The sequence below is a fragment of the Callospermophilus lateralis genome, chromosome 3 (assembly GCF_048772815.1).
Source record: "Callospermophilus lateralis isolate mCalLat2 chromosome 3, mCalLat2.hap1, whole genome shotgun sequence".
Classification (NCBI taxonomy): domain Eukaryota; kingdom Metazoa; phylum Chordata; class Mammalia; order Rodentia; family Sciuridae; genus Callospermophilus; species Callospermophilus lateralis.
In genome coordinates this window covers 150294361-150316284 of record NC_135307.1, presented here as the reverse complement: position 1 = coordinate 150316284, position 21924 = coordinate 150294361, and the positions used below count along the sequence as shown (strand labels likewise).

Here is a 21924-nt window from a genome sequence, read left to right as displayed (position 1 = left end):
ATTTTTAAGCCTATTGATGTGGTGAATAACATTTATTGATTTCCGTATATTGAACCAGCCTTGCATCCCAGGGATGAATCCTACCTGATCATGGTGCACAACTTTTTGATATGTTTTTTTATCTGATTCGCCAGAATTTTATTGAGGATTTTTGCATCTAAGTTCATTAGAGATATTGGTCTGTAGTTTTCTTTCTTTTAGTTTCTTTGTCTGGTTTAGGAATCAGGGTGATGTTGGCCTCGTAGAATGAATTTGGAAGTTCTCTCTCTTTTTCTATTTCCTGAAATAGCTTGAAAAGTATTGGTATTAGTTCCTCTTTAAAGGTTTTGTAAAATTCTGCTGTATACCCATCCGGTCCTGGGGTTTTCTTAGTTGGTAGTCTTTTGATGGTTTCTTCTATTCCCTCAATTGATTTTGGTCTGTTTAGGTTGTGTATATCCTCCTGACTCAATCTGGGCAGATCATATGAGTTAAGAAATTTATCGATGCCTTCACTATCTTCTATTTTATTGGAGTATAAGGATTCAAAATAATTTCTTATTATCTTCTGTATTTCTGAAATGTCTGTTGTGATATTGCCTTTTTCATCCCGTATGCTAGTAATTTGAGTTCTCTCTCTTCTTCTCTTCGTTAGCATGCCTAAGGTCTGTCAATTTTATTTATTTTTTCAAAGAATCAACTTTTAGTTTTGTCAATTTTTTCAATTGTTTTTTTGTTTTGATTTCATTAATTTCAGCTCTGATTTTAATTATTTCTTGCCTTCTATTTCTTTTGTTGTTGTTTTGCTCATCTTTTTCTAGGATTTTGAGATGAAGTATTAGATAATTTATTTGTTGGTTTTTTCTTTTTTTAAGAATTGAACTCCAAGCAATGAATTTTCCTCTTAGAACTGCTTTCAATGTGTCCCATAGATTCCGATATGTTGTGTCTGTGTTTTCATTTATCTCTAAGAATTTTTAAATTTCCTCCTTGATGTCTTCTATAACCCATTGATCATTCAGTAACCTATTGTTCATTCTCCAAGGGATGCATGATTTTTCCTTAGTTCTTTTATCGTTGATTTTCAGTTTCATTCCATTATGATCAGATAAGATGCATGGTATTACTCTACTCCTTTATATTGTCTAAGAGTTGTCCTGTGACATAATATATGATCTATTTTTGAGAAGGATCCATGTGCTGCTGAGAAAAAAGTGTAACTGCTTGATGTTGGGTGGTATATTCTATATATGTCAATTAAGTCTAGGTTATTAATTGTGTTATTGAGTTCTATAGTTTCTTTATTCAACTTTTGTTTGGAAGATCTGTCCAGTGGTGAGAGAGGTGTGTTGAAGTCTCCCATGATTATTTTATGGTGGTCTATTAGACTCTTGAACTTGAGAAGAGTTTGTTTGATGAACATAGCTGCACCATTGTTTGGGGCATATATATTTATGATTATTATGTCTTGTTGGTGTATGGTTTCCTTGAGCAGTATGTAGTGTCCCTCTTTATCCCTTTTGATTAACTTTGGCTTGAAATCTATTTTATTTGATATGAGTATGGACACTCCTGCTTGTTTTCGAAGTTCATATGAGTGATATGATTTTTCCCAACCTTTCACCTTCAGTCTATGTATGTCTTTTCCTATCAAATGCGTCTCCTGAAGGCAGCATATTGTTGGGTCTTGTTTTGTGATCCATTCTACTAGCCTGTGTCTCTTAATTGGTGAGTTTAAGCCATTAACATTTAGGGTTATTATTGAGATATGGGTTGTTCTTCCAGTCATGTTTGTTTATTTATGTTACTAAACATGGTTTGTTTTCCTCTTTGATTATTTTTCCCCCCTTTACTGTACTACCTCCTGCTGTTGGTTTTCATTGATATTTTCCATTTCCTCTTCCTGTAATATTTTGCCAAAGTTATTCTGAAGAGATGGTTTTCTAGCTGCAAATTCTTTTAACTTTTGTTTATCATGGAAGGTTTTAATTTCATCTTCCATCCTGAAGCTTAATTTCGCTGGATACACAATTCTTGGTTGGAACCCATTTTCTTTCAGTGTTTGAAATATGTTATTCCAGGATCTTCTAGCTTTCAGAGTCTGTGTTGAAAGATCAGCTGTTATCCTGATTGGTTTACCCCTAAATGTAATCTGCTTCCTTTCTCTTGTAGCTTTTAAAATTCTCTCCTTATTCTGCATATTGGGCATCTTCATTATAATGTGTCTAGGTGTGGATCTCTTATGATTTTGCACACTTGGCATACTGTAGGCTTCTAGGATTTGGGATTCTGTCTCATTCTTCAAGTCTGGGAAGTTTTCTCATATTATTTCATTGAATAGATTGCTCATTCCTTTGGTTTGGACCTCTATACCTTCCTGTATCCCAATGACTCTTAAGTTTGGTCTCTTTATGTTATCCCATATTTCTTGGATGTTCTGCTCATGGTTTCTTAACAGTCTTGCTGAGCTGTCTATGTTCTTTTCAAGTTGAAATACTTTGTCTTCATTGTCTGATGTTCTATCTTCTAAGTGTTCTACTCTGCTGGTAGTATTCTCAATTGAGTTTTTAAGTTGGTTTATTGCTTCCTACATTTCTAGGATTTCTGTTTGTTTTTTATAACCTCTATCTCCCTATATAGTTGATCTTTTGCTTCTTGGATTTGTTTATGTAATTCATTGTTGAAGTGATCTTTCATTGTCTGATTTTGCTGTCTAGTCTTCCTTGAGACTCCAGATCATCTGAAGCATATATATCCTGAATTCTTTATCTGACATTCCATCTGCTGCAGCTATTACCTCTTCTAAAGTTGAGTTGACCTGCATTGCTTGTGGTCCTTTCTTTCCTTGTCTTTTCATACTGCTCGCGTTTCTTTCTGCTTGGTGAAACTGTTGTGTTATTGAATTTTCCCCCTATATTTTTATATTGCTGTTGTATAGTTGAAAAGTCTCCCTTGCAGGGGCGGGCGTCGGCTGTGCTCCTCCTCCAATTGGGGTGATCTGTCTACCACGCTGATGGGCCGCTGGGCCTGTTTTGCCGGTCTGTTGCAGGTCTGCCTACCTTGCAGGCACGGGCATCGGCTCTGCTCTGCCCTTACTCCAATTGGGGTGACGTGTCTACCATGCCAGTAGGCTGCTAGGCCTGTTCCGCCGGTTGGTTGGAGGTCTGCCTACCTTGTGGGCGCGGGCAGCGGCTCTGCTCTGCCCCTACTTCAATTGGGGTGACGTGACTTCCATGCTGGCGGGTCGCTGGGCCTGTTCCAGGTTCGGGAGGCGCCTCTGCTCTGCCCCTATTCCAATTGGGGTTACGTGACTACCATGCTGGCAGGCCGCTGGGCCTGTTCTGCCAGTCGGTCGCAGGTCTGCCTACCTTGCGGGCACGGGCGGCGGCTCTGCTCTCTGTCCTAGTTTCTTGAGACTGAAATATTTCTCAGTGGGCACTGTGTTTTTTTTTCCCTGTTGAAGTATCCCTAACCAGAGGCAATGCTCAGTCAAGGCGGGGACACCTTCATTTGAAAGCGTTTGAGAAGCTTGCCCAAAACTCTGAGTTTACTGAAAATTCCCAAAATATTTTTTCAATGCATTTTGTAGATACTTGGCAGGAATGATCCTTAAACCATTCCCACTTTGCCCCCCAAATTCAGTTTTTCTAGTTTGAAGCATTCAAATGCAGAAACACTTTAAATGTTTAGGTTTCACTTCATTTTGCCCTAAAGGGATGGATTAGTTCTAGCTGCTTGAAACTTCACCCACTTAATTAGTTCTCAGTGGACACTCTTTGTTTTCTTCTCATTGTAAAACTCCTAAGAAGGGCATTTCTCAGCCAAGGTCAAAACACCTTCATTTGAAAGCCTTTGAGGAGCTTGAAGAAAACTGCAGTTTTACAGAAAATTCAGCCAACATATTTTCTGTGCATTTTGTTGATAATTGTCAGGAATTGTCAGCCAACATATTTTCTGTGCATTTTGTTGATAATTGTCAGGAATGATTATGACACAAGTCCCACTTAACCATACTAATTTGGTTCTGCTAGGTTCAAGCATTCGCTTTCAGGAAGTGTTTTAAATTCTAGGTTTAACTTTTTTTGGTCTGTTGGGATTAATGCAGTTGTAAGTGGAAATCAAACACAGTTGTGAGAGCTGCATAAATCTTCACCCAGTGAATTAGTCCTCTGGGAACTTGCTGTTTTGTTCCTTGTTAAAGTAGCCCTAAGCAAAGGCTTTTTTTCAGCCAATGCAGGAAGACCTTTATTTGAAAGCATTTTAGAGGCTTGCACAAAAATCTGAGTTGACTGGGAAGTCTGCAAATACTTTTCAGTGGATTTTGTTGATACTTGGCAGTAATGATCAATACATGAGTCCTACTTAGCCCCAAAACTTTGGTTCTCCTCGGTTGATGAATTCAGTTGCAGGAACACTTTTAATTTTTAGGTTTCAGTTCATTTTACCATATAGGGATAATGCATTTGGAACTGGAAATCACACACAGTTTTTGCTAGCTGCTTGAAACATCACTCCATCAATTAGTTCTCAGTGGGCACTCTCTGTTTTGTTTTCTGTTAAAGTAGACCTAAGCAGGGGCATTTCTCAGATAAGGCAAAAACATCTTCATTTAAAAGCTTTTGATATAGTTTCAGCAAACTCAAAGTTTATAGGAAACTCTTCAAATAGTTTTTAACCAGATTTTGATGATACTTGACATGAGTGATACATACAGCACTCCCAATTTTCCTCCAAAGTTTGTTTCTCTTAGTTTGAAATGGTTGATTGCAGCAAAACTTAAATTTTTTAGGTTTCACATTGTTTTTTTCCTAGAGGTATGGGTTTGTACTTTTTTCTCGAGGCTGTATTCACTGAATTAGTTATCAGTGGGAACTGTCTGTTTTTTTCCCTGTTGAAGTAGCCCTAAGCAGAGGCAATTCTCAGCCAAGGCAGGAGCACCTTCATTTGAAAGAGTTTGAGACTCTGGCCCAAAACTTTGAGTTTACTGAATACTCTGCAAATATTTTTTAAATGGGTTTTGTTGATACTTGGTAGAATTGATCTTTACACCAGTCCCACTTTGCCCCCCAAATTTGATTTTTCTTCATTGAAGCATTTGCATGCAGCAATACATTAAATTTTTAGGTTTCACATCATTTTGCCCTAAAGGTATGGGTTAGTTCTAGGTGCTTGAAAGTTCACCTCTGAATAAGTTCTCAGTGAGCACTCTCTCTTTTGTTCTCATTGTAAAATCCCTAAAAAAGGGCATTTCTCAGCCAAGGCCAAGACATATTCTTTGGAAAGCCTTTGAGAATCTGGCAGAAAACTGCCATTTTACAGAAAACTCAGCAAATATATTTTCTCTGCATTTTGTTGATAATTCGCAATCATGATTATGATAACAGTCCCACATAACCCTACTAATTTTGTTCTCCTAAATTCAAACGTTTCCTTGGAGGAACTCCTTTAAATTCTAGGTTTTACTTTCTTTTGGCCTATTGGGATGAATGCAGTTGGAAGGGGAAATCAAACACGGTTGGTGGTAGCTTCCTGAAACTTCAACCACTGAATTAATTCTGAGTGGACACTCGCTATCTTGTTCCCTGTTGAAGTAGCCCTAAGCAGGGGCATTTCACTTCATTTTTCCCTGACAGGATGGGTTAGTTCTAGCTACTTGAAACTTCACCCAATGCATTAGTTCTCAGTGGGCACTCTCTGTTTTTTTCTCATTGTAATGTAAAACTCCTAATCAGGGACATTTCTCAGCCAACTCCAAAACACCATCTTTGGAAAGCGTTTGAGAAGCTTGTAGAAAATTGCAATTTTATGGAAAACTCAGCCAATATATTTTCTTATGATTTTCTTGGTAACTGGCAAAAATGATTATGACTCCAGTCCCACTTAACCCTTCTAAATGGGTTCTCCTAGGTTCAAGCATTCGTTTGCATTAACTCTTTTAAATTCTAGGTTTCACATTGTTTTGGTCTATTTGGATGAATATAGTTTTACCTATAGGGGTGAATGCAGTTGGAACAGGAAATCACACATGATTTGTACTTGCTACTTGAAACTTCACCCAGTCAATTAACTCTCAGTGGGCACTCTCTGTTCTCATTGTAAAATCTCTAAGAAGGGGCATTTCTCAGCCAAGGCTAAAACACCTTCATTTGAAAGTGTTTGAGAAGCTTGTAGAAAACTGCAATTTTATGGAACTATCAGTCAATATATTTTCTCTGGATTTTGTTGATAATTGGCAGGAATGATTATGACACCAGTCCCACTTAACCATATTAATTTGGTTCTCCTAGGTTCAAGCATTCACTTGCAGGAACTCTTCTAAATTTTAGGCTTCACTTGTTTTAGCCTTATGGGATGAATGCAGTTGGAAGTAAAAAAAAATCAAACATGGTTTGTGCTAGCTGCCTGAAACTTCACCCACTAATTTGTTCTCAGTGGGAACTCACTGTTTTGTTCCCTGTTGAAGTTGCCTAAGCAGAGGCATTTCTCAGCCAAGGCAGGAACACCTTCATTTGAAAGCTTTTTAGAAACTTGCAATAAAATTTGACTTGTCAGAAAACACTGCAAATATGTTTTCAGTGGAATGGTTGATACTTCAAAGGAATGATTGATGAATGAATCCTACTAAGCCCTAAAAAGTTCATTCTTTCAGGTTGATAAGTTTCCTTGCAGGAACACTTTTAAGTTTTAGGTATCATATTTTTTGTCCTATACAGAATGGTTTGTCCTAGTTACTTGAGACTATACCCACTGAATTAGTTCTCAGTGGGCACTCTCTGTTTTGTTCCAAGTTGAAGTAGCCTTAAGCAGAGGCAATTCTCAGCTAAGGCAGAAACACCTCCATTTGAAAGCATTTGAGAATCTTGTACAATAGTCCAAGTTTACTGAAAATTCTGCAAATATTTTTTCAATGGATTTTGTTCATCCTTGGCAGGATGGATACTTACAGGACTCCCACATTGCCACCCAAATTTGGTTTTTCTAGGTTGAAGCCTTCACATTCAGGAACAGTTTAAATTATTAGGTTTCACTTCATTTTGCCATTTAGGGATGGGTTAGTTCTAGCTGCTTAAAACTTTACCCACTGAATTAGTTCTCAGTGGGCACTCTCTGAATTGTTCTCATTGTAAAATCATTCAAAAGTTCAGTAACAGGTTATAGTTAGGTTCAGGGTTTGGTTAGCATTGGAGTTATGGTTAAATTTGGTCAAATTACTTTGATGCTGGGTGGAATTCATCTTTTCCCTAGCCCCACTTGGCTCCCCTAGTTTGTATCTTCTAGTTCCAAAGGTTCTCTAAAAGGTTAGGGTTAGGTTTATGTTTAATGTATTGGTTAGGATTAAAAGTGGTTGGATTATTTGTATGCTGGGCAGTGTTCATTCATTACCCATCCTTAAGAGCTTCTCCAAGTTTTGGTCCTCTAGTTTCAATGGTTCACTGTCAGGAAAAGTTTGAATCTTCATGTTTCAATTCATTTTGCCTTATAGGGATGAATGGAAATGGAGGTGGTAATCAAACAGGATTTGTGATAGCTCTTTGTAACTTCACACACTAAGTTCTCCGTGTTCTCTCTCTGGTACTTTCCTTGTTTATGTTTCACTAATCTGAAGTACAAAGAGACAGCTTTATCTGTGAGCATTAAAGAACAACCAGGGGACTACTCTAAACTGAAATAGCTCCATAAAAATTTTGGATGGATTTCTTTGATACTGGGTAGGATTCATATTTTACCTAGCCCCAGTAGGCTCACCATGTTTGGGTCTTCTAGGTTCAAAGTTGGCTAAGAGTTTATGGTTAGGTTTAGTGTTAGTGTTAGGGTTAGGTTTATCATTAGGGTTAGAGTTGAAGTTGGCCAGATTACTTTGATACCTGGCAGGATTAATCCTTTACCTAGCCTTACTAGGTTCCCCAAGTTTGGATCTTCTAGGTTTGATGGTTCTCTGGTAGGAAGAGTTTGAATTTTCATTATTCACTTCATTTTGCTCTATAGAAATTAATTAAAATAGACGTGGAAATCAAACAGAATTTGTGCTAGCAGCTTAAAAGTTCACACAATCCACCAGTTCCCAGTACACACTTTCTGGTTTGTTCTTTGTTGAAGTAGCCCTAAGCTGAAGAATTCAGCAACGACTTTATGTGGGAGCATGTTAGGAGAAACGTTGGAAATAGCCATGTACTGAAATAGCTTCAAAATTATTTTGGTTGGATTTCTTTGATACTGAGCAGGATTCATCTTTTACCTATACCAACTCTGCTCCTCAAGTTTGGATCTTTTTGGTTCAAAGGTTTGCTTATAAGTTAGAGTTAGGTTTGGAATTTGATTAGCATTAGAGTTATGGTTAAATTTGGTCAGATTACTTTGATACTGGGGAGGATTCATCTTTTTCCTAGCCCCAATGGGCTCCCTAAGTTCATATCTTCTAATTTCAAAGGTTTGCTTTCAGGTCAGGTTTATGTTTATGTTTAATGTATTGTTTAGCATTAAATGTGGTGGAATTATTTGGACACTCAGCAGTATTCATTCATTACCCATCCTTAAGAGGCCCCCCAAGTTTGTGTCCTTTAGGTTCAATGGTTCCCTGGCAGGAACAGGTTGAATCTTCATGTTTCACTTTATTTTACCATACAGGGATAAATGGAAATGAAGGTGAAATAAAACAGGATTTGTCCTACCTGCTTGAATCTTCATGCACACAATCAGTTCCAGTTGTGCTCATTCTGGTTTGTTCCTTGTTGAAATTGCCTTAAGCTGAAGTAGAAAGAGACAGCTTTATCTGCAAGCACTTTTGGAGCAAGCAGGGAATAGATTGTAATGAAATATCTGCAAAAAAATGTGTGGTCAGATTTCTTGGAAACTGGGAAGTATTAGTCTTTTACCTAGCCACACTAGGTTTCCTAAGCTTGGGTCGTCTAGGTTCATTGGTTCTCTGCCAGGAACAATTTCAGTTTTCATTTTTCACTTCATTTTGCCCTCTAGGAATGAATGGAAATAGATGTGGACATAAAACATGATTTGTGCTTGCTTCTTGAACTTCACACATTCAATCAGTTCTCAGTGCACACTCTTTGGTTTGTTTCTTGTTGAAGTTGCTCTAGGCTGAAGTAGAAAGAGACAGTTTTATCTGTGAGCACTTTAGGAGCAAGAAGGGGAATAAAGTGTACAGAAATATCTGCAAATTTGTTTGGGTCAGATTTCTTTGATACTGCAGAATTCATATTTTACCTAGACCTACTAGGCTTCCCAAGCTTGGATCTTCTAGATTCAAAGGTTTCATAAGAGATTGGGGTTAGGTTTAGAGGTAGAGTTAAGTTTATGGTCAGCATTAGGATTAGGGTTAAATTTTGTCAGATTAATTTATATGGGCAGGATTCATACTTTACCTCGCCTTAGTAGGTTCACCAAGTTTGTGTTTTCTAGGTTCAATGGTTTGCTGCCAGGAACAGTTTCAGTTTTATTTTCCCTTCTTTTTGCCCTATAGGAATGAATGAAAATAGACATGGAAATAAAACAGGATCTGTGCTAACTGCTGGAAAGTTCACACACTCAATCGGTTCTCAGTGCCCCCTCTATGATTGGTCTAAGCTGAAGTAGAAAGAGACAGCTTTATCTTTAAGTGCTTTAGGAGAAAGTAGGGGAATACCTATCTACTGAAATAGCTTCAAAAATTTTTTATTGGATTTCTTTGAAGCTGGGCAAGATTCATTTTTACCTAGCTCCATTAAGGTCCTCATATTTGGGTCTTCTATGTTCAAAGCTTCACTAAAAGTTTATGGTTACGGTTAGGGTTAGCATTAGAGTTAGGGTTAAATTTGATCTCTTACTTAGCCCTATTAGGCTCCCCAATTTTGGGTCTTGTAAGAACAAAGGTTCGCTAACATGTTAGGATTAGGGTTAGGGTTAGGGTTAGGGATATGTTTAGTGTTAGAGTAAGGGTTAAAATTGATCAGATTAGTTTAATACTTGCAGGATTCATCTTTTACCTAACATTAGTAGGTTCCCAAAGTTTGGAGCTTCTAGGTTCAATGGTTCACTGGCAGGAACATTCTGAATGTTCATGTTTTATGTTATTTGCCCTATAGGGATGTATGAAAATAGAGGTGGAAATCAAACAGAATTTGTGCTAGCAGCTTGAGACTTCATACACTAAATCAGTTCTCAGTGCTCACTCTCCAGTTTGTTTCTTGTTGAAGTGGCCCTAAGCTGAAGCAGGGAGAAACAACTGTATTTGGGAGCACTTTAGGAAAAAAAACAGGGAAATACCCATGTACTGAAAAAGCTCTAAAAACTTTTGGTCGCATTTTTTTGAAACTGAGCAGTATTCATCTTTTACCTATCCCAAGTATGCTCCTCAAATTTAGTTATTCAATGTTCAAATATTTGCTAACAGGTTAGGGTTAGGTTTATGTTTAGTGTTAAGTTTAGGGGTATGGTTAGCGGTAGGGTTAGGTTTAATTTGGCCAGATAACTTTGATACGAGGCAGGATTTATCTTTTACCTAACCCTACTAGGCTAACCCTACTAGTTTGAATATTAAAGGTTCAAAGGTTCACTAACAGGTTACTGTTAGGGTTAGTGCTAGAGTTACTGTTAGCATTAGCGGTATGGTTAAATTTGGCCCTACTATTTTGATACTGGGCAGGACTCATTTCTTACCCAATCTTCCTAGGTTCCCCAAGTTTGGGTATTCTATGTTCAATTGTTTCCTGGCATAAACAGTTTGAATTGTCAGTTGTCATTTCATTTTGCCCTATAGGGATGTATGGAAATGGAGGTGGAAATCAAAAAGGATTTGTGCTAGCTGCTTGAAATTTCTCACTCTCAATCAGTTCTCAGTGCACATTCTCTGTTTTGTTTTTTGTTGAAGTTGAACTAAGCTGAGGAAAAAGTGACTTCTTTATCTGTGAGTGCTTTAGGAGCAAGCAGGGGAATACTCATGTACTGAAATAGCTCCAAAAATTTTTGTCAGATTTCTTTGAGATGGGAAGCATTCATCATTTCCCTAACCCCACTAGGCTTCTCAAGTTTTATACTTCTATGAACAAAAGTTTACTACCAGGTTAGGGTTAGGGTTATGGTTAGCATTAGGGTTAGGAAATTAAATTTGTCAGATTACTTTGATACTGTTCAGGATTCACTTTTTACCTATTCTTACTAGGTTCCCCATGTTTGGGACTTCTAGGTTCAATGGTTTGCTGGAAGGTACAGTTTGAATTTTCATGCTTTACTTCATTTTTCTCTATAGGGTTGTCATGAAATGCATATGAAATTCAAACAGGATTTGTGCAAGCAGTTTTAAAGGTCACACACTTAATCAGTGTTCAGTGCACACTGTCTGGATTTTTTTCATTGAAGTTGCCCTAAGCTGCCATAGAAAAAACTTCTTTTTCTGTGAGTGCTCTAGGAGCAACCAGAAGAATACCCATGTACTGACATAGCCCTCAAAATTTTTGGTCAGATTTCTTTGACACTTGGCAAGATTTATAATTTACCTAGCCCATTATGCTCCCCAAATTTGGGTTATCTAGGTTCAAAAGTTCACTAACAGGTTACAGTTAGGGATAGGGTTAGTGTTAGCATTAGGTTTAGAGTTAAATTTGAGGAGATTACTTTGATTCTGGGCAGGATTCATTCTTTACCAAGTCTCACTTTTTTTGCCAAGTTTGGGTCTTCTAGGTTCAATGTTTCACTGGCAAGAAGAGTTTGAATTTTCCTGTTTAATTTTATTTGCACAGCAGGGATGAATGTAAATGAAGGTGGAAATCAAACAGAATTTGTGATTGCTGCTTGAGTCTTCACACACTCAAACAGTTCTCAGTGTGCTCTCTCTGGTACTTTCTTTGTTGAAGTTGCCCTAAGCTGAAGTACAAAGAGACAGCTTTATCTATGAGCATTTAAGGAACAACCAGGGGACTACACAGAACTGAAATAGCTCCAAAATTTTTTTGGTTGGATTTCTTTGTTACTGTGTAGGTTTCATCTTTTATGTAGCCCCATGCTCATCAAGTTTGGGTCTTCTAGGTTCAAAGGTTGGCTAAAATTTTAAGATTAGGTTTAGTGTTAGGGTTAGCGTTATGGTTGTCATTAGGGTTAGGATTAAATTTAGTCAGATTACTTTGATACTGGGGAGGATTAATCCTTTACCTAGCCTTAGTAGGTTCCCCAAGATTGAGTCTTCTAGGTTCAATGGTTCATTGGTAGGAACAGTTTGAATTTACATTTTCCCCATTCATTTTGCTCTATAGAAATGTATGAAAATAGTCACAGAAATCAAACAGAATGTGTTTTAGCTGCTTAAAAGTTTACACTCTCCATAAGTTCCCAGTGCACACTCTATGGTTTGTTCCTTGTTGAAGTAGCCCTAAGCTGAAGCAGGCAACAACAACTTTATATGAAAGCACTTTAGGAGAAAACTTGAAAATAGCCGTGTACTGAAATAGCTTCAAAATTCTTTTGGTTGGATTTCTTTGATACTGAGCAGGATTCATCTTTTACCTAGACCGACTGTGCTCCTTAAGTTTGGATGTTTTTGGTTCAAAAGTTTGGTAACAGGTTATAGTTATGTTCAGGGTTTGGGTAGTATTAGAGTTATGGTTAAATTTGCTCAAATTACTTTGATACTGGGGAGGATTCATCTTTTTCCTAGCCTCAGTAGGCTCCCCAAGTTCATAACTTCTAGTTCCAAATGTTTGCTAAAAGGTTAGATTGAGGCTTATGTTTAATGTATTGGTTAGGGTAAAATGTAGTGGTATTATTTGGACACTGGGCAGTGTTCATTCATTATCCATCCTTGAGAGGTTTCCCAATTTTGGGTCCTCTAGGCTCAACAGTTTGCTGGCAGGAGCAGTTTGAATCTTCATGTTTTAATTCATTTTGCCCTATAGGGATGAATGGAAATGGAGGTGGAAATCAAACAAAATTTGTGCTATCGGCTTGAAACGTCAGGCACAGAATCAGTTCTCAGTGCTCTAATTCTGGTTTGTTTCTTGTTAAAATTGCCTTAAGCTGAAGTAGAAAGAGACAGCTTTATCTGTAGGCACTTTAGGAGCAAGCAGGGCAATAAATTGTAATGAAATATCTACAAAAATTTTGTGATCAGATTTCTTTGATACTGGGCAGAATTCATCATTTATCTAACTGTACTAGGCTTCCCAAGTTTGGGCCTTCTAGGTTCAATGATTTGCTGCCAGAAACAGTTTGAATATTAATTTTTCACTTCATTTTGCCCTCTAGGAATAAATGAAAGTGGACGTGGACATAAAACAGGATTTGTGCTAGCTGCTGGAAACCTCAATCACTCAATCAGTTCTTTGTGTACTTATTCTTGTTTGTTCTTTGTTGAAATTGCCTTAAGCTGAGGTCAAAAAAGACAGCTTTGTCTCTGAGTGCTTTAGGAGCAAGCAGGGGAATAAACTGTACTGAAATAGCTGCAAAAATTTTATGGTCAGATTTTTTTGACTGGGCAGAATTCATCTTTTACCTAGCCCTACAATGCTTTCTAATTTTCAATCTTCTAGGCTCAAAAGTTTGCTAACAGGTTGGGGTTAAGTTTAGGTCTAAGGTTTAGTTTATTGTCAGCATTAGGATTTGGGTTAAATTTGGTCAGATGACTTTGATACTGGGCAGGATTCACCTTTACCTAGCCATACTAGGATAACAAAGTTTGGGTCTTCTAGGTTCAATGGTTCACTGCCAGGAACAGTTTGAGTTTTCATTTTTCACTTGATTTTTACCTATAGAAATGAATGGAAATAGACGTAGAAATAAAACAAGATTTGTGGTAGCTGCTTGAAACTTAACACACTCAATCTGTTCTCAGTGCACCTCTTCGGTTTGTTCCTTGTTGAAGTTGCTCTAAGCTGAAGTAGAAAGAGACAGCTTCATCTGTGAGCACCGTAGGAGCACACAGGTAAAGTGTTGAGAAATTGCTGCAAATTTTTTTTTTGTTAGATTTTTTTTTACTGGACAGAATTCATCTTTTACCTAGCCCTACTAGGTCCAAAGTTTGGGTCTTCTAGGCTCAAAGGTGTCCTAACAGGTTGAGGTTAGTTTTAGGATTAGGGTTAAGTTTCTTGTCAGCATTAGGATTAGGGTTAAATTTAGTGAGATTACTTTGAATCTATACAGGATTCATACTTGACCTAGCCTTAGTAGGTTTGCCAAGTTTGGATCTTCTAGGTTCAATGGTTCACTGCCAGAAACAGTTGGAGTTTTCATTTTTCACTTCATTTTGCCCTCTAGGAGTGAATGGTAATAGATGTGGAAATAAATCAGGATTTGTGCTAGCTGCTGGAAAGTTCACACACTCAGTAAGTTCTCAGTGGCCCCTCTATGTTTTTTTTACTTGTTGAAATTGATCTAAGCTGAAGTAGAAAGAGACAGCTTTATCTCTGAGCACTTTAGGAGCAAGAAGAGGAATATCCATGTACTGAAATAGCTCCAAAATTTTTTGATTGGATTTCTTTGAAACTGGGCAAGATTCATTTTTACCTACCCCATTTACTCCTCATATTTGGTTCTACTACATTCAAAGGTTTACTAGAAGTTTATGGTTAGGATTAGAGTTAGGGTTAAATTTGGTCAGATTACTTTGATACTCAGTAGGATTGATCCTTTACCCAGCTTTACTAGGTTCCCTAAGATTAAGTTTTCTACGTTCAATGGTTCCATGGTAGGAACAGTTTGAATTTTCATTTTAAACTTCTTTTTGCACTATATAAATGAATGAAAATAGACATGGAAATCTAACAGTATTTGTGCTAGCTGCTTAAAAGTTCATACACTCAATCAGTTCTCAGTGTGCCCTCTCTGGTTTGTTCCTTGTTGAAATAGACCTAAGCTGAAACAGGAAGGAAAGACTTTATGTGGAAGCACTTTAGGAGAAAAGAGGGAAATAGCCATGTAGTGAAGTAGTTCCAAAAATTTTTTTAAAAGAGAGAGTGAGAGAGGAGAGAGAGAGAGAGAGAGAGAGAGAGAGAGAGAGAGAGAGAATTTTTTAATATTTATTTTTTAGTTATCGGTGGACACAACATCTTTGTTTGTACATGGTGCTGAGAATCGAACCCGGGCCGCACGCATGCCAGGTGAGCGCGCTACCACTTGAGCCACATCCCCAGCCCCCCAAAATTTTTTGGGTTGGATTTTTTTGATACTGAACAGGATTCATATTTCATTTAGACCAACTGTGCTCCTCAAGTTTGGGTCTCCTTGGTTCAAAGGTTAGCTAACTGGCTAGAGTTAGGTTCAGGGGTTTGGGTTAAGTTTAGGATTGTGGTTAACATTATAGTGAGGGTTAAATTTGGTCACATTACATTGATACTGGGCAGGATTCGTCTTTTCCATAGCCCCTCTAGGCTACCCAAGTTCCTATCTTCTAGGTACCAAGGTTCACTAACAGGTGAGGTTTGGGTATATGGTTAAATAAGGAGGGATTATTTGGACACTCTCAGTATTCATCCATTACCCATCCTTAAGAGGTTCCTCAATTTTGGGTTCTCTAGGTTCAATGGTTAGCTGGCAGGAACACTTTGAATTTTGATATTTCACTTCATTTTGCCCTATAGCGAAGAATGGAAATGGAGGTGGAAATCAAACTAGAGTTTTGCTACCTGCTTGAAACTACACACACTCAATCAGTTCTCAGTACACTGAGAAATTGCCTTAAGCTGAACTACAAAGAGACAGCTTTATCTGTGAGTGCTTTAGGAGCAAACAGGGGAACAAAATGTACTGAAATAGCAGCGAAAATTTTGTGGTCAGATTTCTTTGATACTGGATCAAATTCATTTTGTCCCAGTCCCACTAGGCTTCCCAAGTTTGGGTCTTCTAGGTTCAAAGGTTTTCTAACAGTTTAGGTTTAGATTTAGGATTAGGGTTAAATTTATAGTCACCTTTAGGGTTAGGGTTAAATTTGGTCAGATTAATTTGATACTGGGCAGGATTAATACTTTACCTAGCCTTACTATGTTAATCAAGTTTGGGTCTTCTAGGTTCAATAGTTCACTTCCTGGAACAGTGTGAGTTTTCGTTTGACTTAATTTTGCCCTATAGTAATGTATGAAAATAGACGGGACATAAAACAGAATTTGTGCTAACTTCTTGAAACTACACACACAGAATTATTTCTCTCTCTTTTTTTCTGTTTCAAGGTTATTTTATTAAATATCTTCAGTTCAAGGTTTCATTGTAACAAAGCTATGAAGGGTCTACCAACATTCAGAACAAACACTATTTTTAAATTATTTCTATGTCATGCAAAAATTCTGCATCAAATGCCTTCCATTTCCTGTTTAAAAGATTATTTTAATAGTCTATTGTCTATAGATGCTGAAATTAGCCCCAGAAGAGGAGTAAGAATGCTAAGAAGTGGGGCTGGAACAGCCATATGAAGCTATGGGTCTCAATGAACTCTAAGACCATTTGTCTTCAAGCCAGCAAAACCAAATCCTGTGGTGAAGGTATCTGCGAGCTGGCACTGCAGGCTGCAGGGCAGGGTGGTGGGTAGGGCCCAGGGGCTGGGGCATGCATGAGGCGCTAGAGGAGCCTTGCTAAATCCAAGCATCAGCACCTGTGAGTTTGCTCTCCTCAGCTGGCTCCAAAGTAAACCTGTAGCTTTGCCTCTTTTCCCAGATCCTGTGCCTCCTGAAGTTAGTCCAGGGAGCTGGAGTCTACCCACCTTTCCCCCCAAAGTGTAGATATTTGTGCAGATAAATATGCACAGTTGTTTTGGGAGAAACCCAAGGCTATGACCAATTGCTCCTCCATTATCTTCTCATATTGGCTTAGGGTAGATCTTTTCCTCCTGGAATGGAACTCCTTGGGCAGAGAGAGACAATGAATGTAGGAGTCTTTGCTCTGAACACCTTTTTTGGGTACATGCAGGTGAGGGGGGGTGATGCCCATGCAGATTGTCCAGCAGTAAATCTATACTTCAGTTGGTCAGTAGAGGCCTCTTTCAAGAGGATGCTTCTTGCCAGAGCACTCAGGTCAATCTCAAAGACAGGGAAAGAGATGGACATGCAGCAAGAGTAGAGTAAGAAGGGAGGCAACCCTGAGGGCAGCCTGAATGCATAGAAACAACCACCACCTCTTATCCCACTTCCTCACTCCTCCCATCCCACAGGGGCACTTCACAGAGGGCCCAGGTCCAGATGAGGGTCAGCATGGGGGACCACCACCATGAAAAGGCAAGACAAAGATGGTCCAGAAACAAAACTGCCAAAAGCAACAAAGGGAGCCCTGACCAGGGCCTGGGTCCCTCCTTGCTAAGTTATCAAGAACACAAACACGAAGCAAAGCAGCAAAACCTCCCCTTCCCACCTGCAGGAATTAGGCCTCAATATCAGGGCCCAAGGGCATTGTGCATCCTATAGAAATGGATGAGTAAATAAGTGCATGTCAGACTAACACGAGGTTTCTCATCAGCTTCATAGCAGACATAATTCTGCAGCACCAATTCTCTTCCCTTCTATGCTAAATGAACAGTACAGCAAAGTCTGGGACCTCAGTACTGAGGCCACTGCTTCTCAGCTGCATCCACAGCTGGCTGAGAGTTCTGCATTCTCTCTCAAGTAGGTCTAACAGCCATGGTGTTTTCATCAGCTTCTTTCTAGGTGCTTATGCAGTTTCCGAAGAAGCCCACTCATAGACCTGGGGTAAGCAGGCCACCTCAGGGGCCATAATCACATCATGGCCCCCAAAGCTCTGTCAGAGTCCCTGCCTGGTCCCCCTGGGTCCGTGGGGGTTCTGAGGCTAAGCTCACCTCTTCAGGACTGGTGGGTGAGCCCAACGTTCATTCCAGGATGGGCATCACACAAACTCCTGTCTTCTTGCAAGCCCAAGGGCTGTAGGTGGTTTTGAAATGCTTCATGGTACAGATTCCATTTTTTTTAAACAATCTTTTTTTTTTCTTAAATGTAAAAAAACACCTCGGTACAGCAGAGACAGACACGAAGGGCGGGCGGGAGGGCTGCATGCAGGGGCGTGCATTGGCTGCTGCCGCTTTGTAATTTAATTGTTTTAAACCTCAAAGGAACAGGACTGCCGCTGTCACTCAGGCCCTCCAGAGCCACTGGCTGCGAAGGTTCGACCTCCAGCTGGAATCTCCTAATCCCCCTGTGGCTGAAGCTCACTGCAATGGTGCGGCAGGGTCCCCTGAGCAGTGATAGTGGACATTGAGCCACTTGCTATCCCGGCGGTGCCAGACCCGGGTCTCCTCTGACTGGCTGGTACGGGGCGACCCTGCCCGTCGATGTACTGGGTGAGACGGATGTAGGCGATGCAAGCTGCGTCCTCCCCAATCACGTGGACATGTGGGTTTAGGATGGTGGTATGGATGGGCTTGCTGTTCTTGGACAGGAGATTCTCAAAGTAAAACTTATGGAAATCCATCCCCTCCACGAGGTTACCGAGGGCCTCATGCTCAAATGAAGTGAGACCTGGGTCACAAATCTTCGTGTAGGCCTCAAAGTCCCCATTGTTGATGGCTTCAATCAGCTGTTCTGTGATCTTAATGATCTCCTGTTTTCGCACTTTGAGGTCCTCATCTTCTGTAGTGGTGTTGCAGCTCTCTGTGGAGCCCTTGATCCCATCTGTAGCATCGTGCACCACGGTGGTTTGTGGCTCCATGGCCGTCTGCAAGGGTGGGGCTCTTGGGCTGGGCTTACGAGACTGTTTTTGTTGTTGCTCTGTGGCTTGACACCTCCATTCGACTTCTTGTTCAATAGGCTTTTGGCAGCTGAGAAGTTCCTGGAGACAAGCATGGTCGTGAGGATGGCACCCTTCAGTTTTCTCCGGGCATTGAATTTGCGCAAACACTCCACAGTCTCTTGGCGGTGCATCATGGAGGCTACCGTGGATCATTGACAGACCCATGGGTGCTTCAGAGCCTGGTCAGCTGTGATGCGTTTTGCTGGGTTTATGGTCAGCATCTGGTTGATCAAGTTCTTGGCTTCAGGAGTCACTGTGTCCCATTCTGGTGATGGGAAATCTTAGGCTCCAGCCTTGATCTGCTGATACAGCTTGTGCTGATCCTCATCCCACAAGGGAGGGTAGCCCACCAGGAGGATATACAGGATGACCCCGCAGGCCCAGATATCCACAGGTTTTCCACAGGGATCTTTCCTCAAGACCTCAGGGGACAAGTAACCTGGGGTGCCAGCAAAACCAAACCAAGCCTGCTGCTCTCCTTGCACTTCGATGGCGAGGCCAAAATCAGTCAGCTTGATGGCAGCACCCTTGCATTTACTTGCCAGCAGCAAGTTCTCAGGCTTCAGGTCCCGATGGACAATGTCATGCTGGTGGATGTGGTTAACACTCTCCAGAATCTGATGTATACAGTGGCTGGCATCTGCTTCACTGTAGTATTCTCTAGCCACAATGTCTTCAAACAGCTCCCCGCCAGTAACCAGGTCAAACATGAGGTAGTGAAACCCTTCTTCAGAAATACAGTCATGGAGGTGCACAATATTTGGATGTTTCAAAAGTCGGCATATCCGAGCCTCACGTTCTAGTTTTTGGTGATCTCGGGCTGACAACTTCTTGGTGTTGATGATTTTTGCTGCATACTCCTGCGTGGAGGTTTTCTTCACACACCTGCAGACCACAGAGAAAGCACCCCTCAGGCTGTACATCAGGAGTTGGTGGGCGATGCTCCAAACACACACCTGCTGCATCTCACTGATAGCCCTGCAGTCTTACCAAGCTCCTCGAAGAGCTGGTAGTCGTCAGTGAAGCGAGTACAGGTGGCGGTGGTGGCCATGCTGGCTACCTGGCGGGCGGGCGGACAAGGCGGTACAGCCCGCACCGACGTTGGTGCACAGTCACCCAGAATCATTTCTCAATGCACACTCTCTGGTGTTTTCCTTGTTGAAGTTGCTCTAAGCTGAAGTAGAAAGAGATAGCTTTATCTGTCAGTGCTTTAGGAGCAAGCAGGGGAAATCTTGTGTACTGTAATAGTTCCAAAATTTTCAGTTGGATTTCTTTGACACTGGGCAAGATTCGTATTTTACCTAGCCCTATTAGTCTCCTCACATTTGGGTCTTCTAAGTTCAAAACTTCACTAAAAGTTTAGGGTTAGGGTTAGGATTAGGGGAATGTTTAGCATTAGAGTTAGGGTTAAATTTTGTCTTTTGCCTAACCCTCTTAGGCTCCCAGTATTGGGTCTTCTAAGAACAAATGTCCTCTAACAGGGTAGGATCAGGGTTAGGATTAGGGTTGTGGTTAGCATTAGAGTAAGGATTACAATTTGTCAGGTTACTATGATACTTGCAGAATTCATTGTTTACATAGCCTTATTAGGATCCCTAAGTTTGCGGCTTCTAGGTTCAATGCTTCTGTGGCAGGATCAGTCTGAATATTCACGTTTCACATCATTTTGCTTTATAGAGATGCATGAAAATGGAGGTGGAAATCAAACAGGATTTGTTCTAGCAGCTTGATAATTCAAACGCTCAATCAGTTCTCAGTGTTCCCTCTCTGGTTTGTTCTTTGTTGAAGTAGCCCTGAGCTGAAGCAGGCAGAAACAAACTGTATTTGGGAGCACTTGAGGAGAAAAGAGCAGAATACCCATGTACTGAAATAGCTCCAAAAACTTTTCATCAAATTTCTTTGACACTGGGAAAGATTCATTTTTACCTAGCCATATTAAGCTCCTCACAGTTGGGTCTTCTACCTTCAGAGGTATGCTAAAAGTTTAGGCTTAGGGTTAGGGTCAGGGTCATGTTTAGCATTAGATTTAGGGTTAAATTTGGTCTCTTAGCAAGTCCTATTAGGCTCCCCAATTTTAGGTCGTGTAAGAATAAAGGTTCAATAACATGTTAGCATTAGGGTTAGGGTAAGGGATATGGTTAGCATCAAAGGAAGGGTTAAAATTGGTCAGGTTACTTTGATACTTGCAGGATTCATCTTTTACATAGCCATAGTAGGTTCCCTAAGTCTGGGGTTTCTAGATTCAATGGTTCACTGGCAATAACATTCTGAATTTTCATGTTTCACGTCATTTTGCTCTATAGGGATGCATGAAAATGGAGGTGGGATTTAATCAGAATTTGTGCTAGCAGCTTGAAACTTAACACACTCAATAAGTTCTCAGTGTACACTCTCAGGTTTGTTCCTTGTTGAAGTGGCCCTAAGCTGAAGCATGCAGAAACAACTGTATTTGGGAATGCTTTAGGAAAACAACAACAACAACAAAACAGGGTAATACCCATTTACTGAAATGGCTCCAATATTCTTGGTCAAAATTTTTTTTTTTTGAATTTTTAATTTTAATTAAATATTTAAAAACTGGTATTTGACTCAATTATTGCAAAACATGCATATTTGGAACATGTCTATACATTTCACAATGATAATAATCCACTTTGTAAAAAAGTTCTTATTTGAGTATAGAAAAATATCATTTCTCACTTATTTGAATTGCCAACTTTGTTTTAAAGCCTGAGGCAATGTTAATATAGCTATCTCCTCTCACTACCAGGGGAAGAGTATTCCATTTATACTTCAAGCCTAATTTAAGCTGTAAATTACATAACCTGTCTTTAAATAGCCTTCAATCACACATGATAAGCATCTTAACATCTATAAAATGACCACCTAAAGAAATACAATTGAATTCATAGAAAGATGTATTAAATCAAAAGTACATGCCAATACTACCAATATGGTTTTATTTTTGTCATTGTCAACATGTACAGCATTGGAATTGTATCATTTTATTTTATTTCTTAAATATTACTGAAGTATGCATTAAAAAGATACTAATATATTTAAAGCCAGCAGCAGTGACACACACCTAATCCCAACTATCTGGGAGGCTGAGGCAAGAAGATCACAAATTCAAGGTCAGCCTGAACAATATCACCAGACGCAGTCTCAAATAAATATATATAAATAAAAAGGGTTGGGGATGTGATTTAGTGGAATGCATCAGGGTTCAATCCCCAGTATCAC

General features: G+C 39.7%; 1 pseudogene; it reads right to left on the bottom strand.

Moving 5' to 3' along the window:
- Window positions 1-18100: 18100 nt before the first annotated feature.
- Window positions 18101-19596, bottom strand: LOC143395667 (calcium/calmodulin-dependent protein kinase type II subunit gamma pseudogene; annotated as a pseudogene).
- Window positions 19597-21924: the final 2328 nt, after the last annotated feature.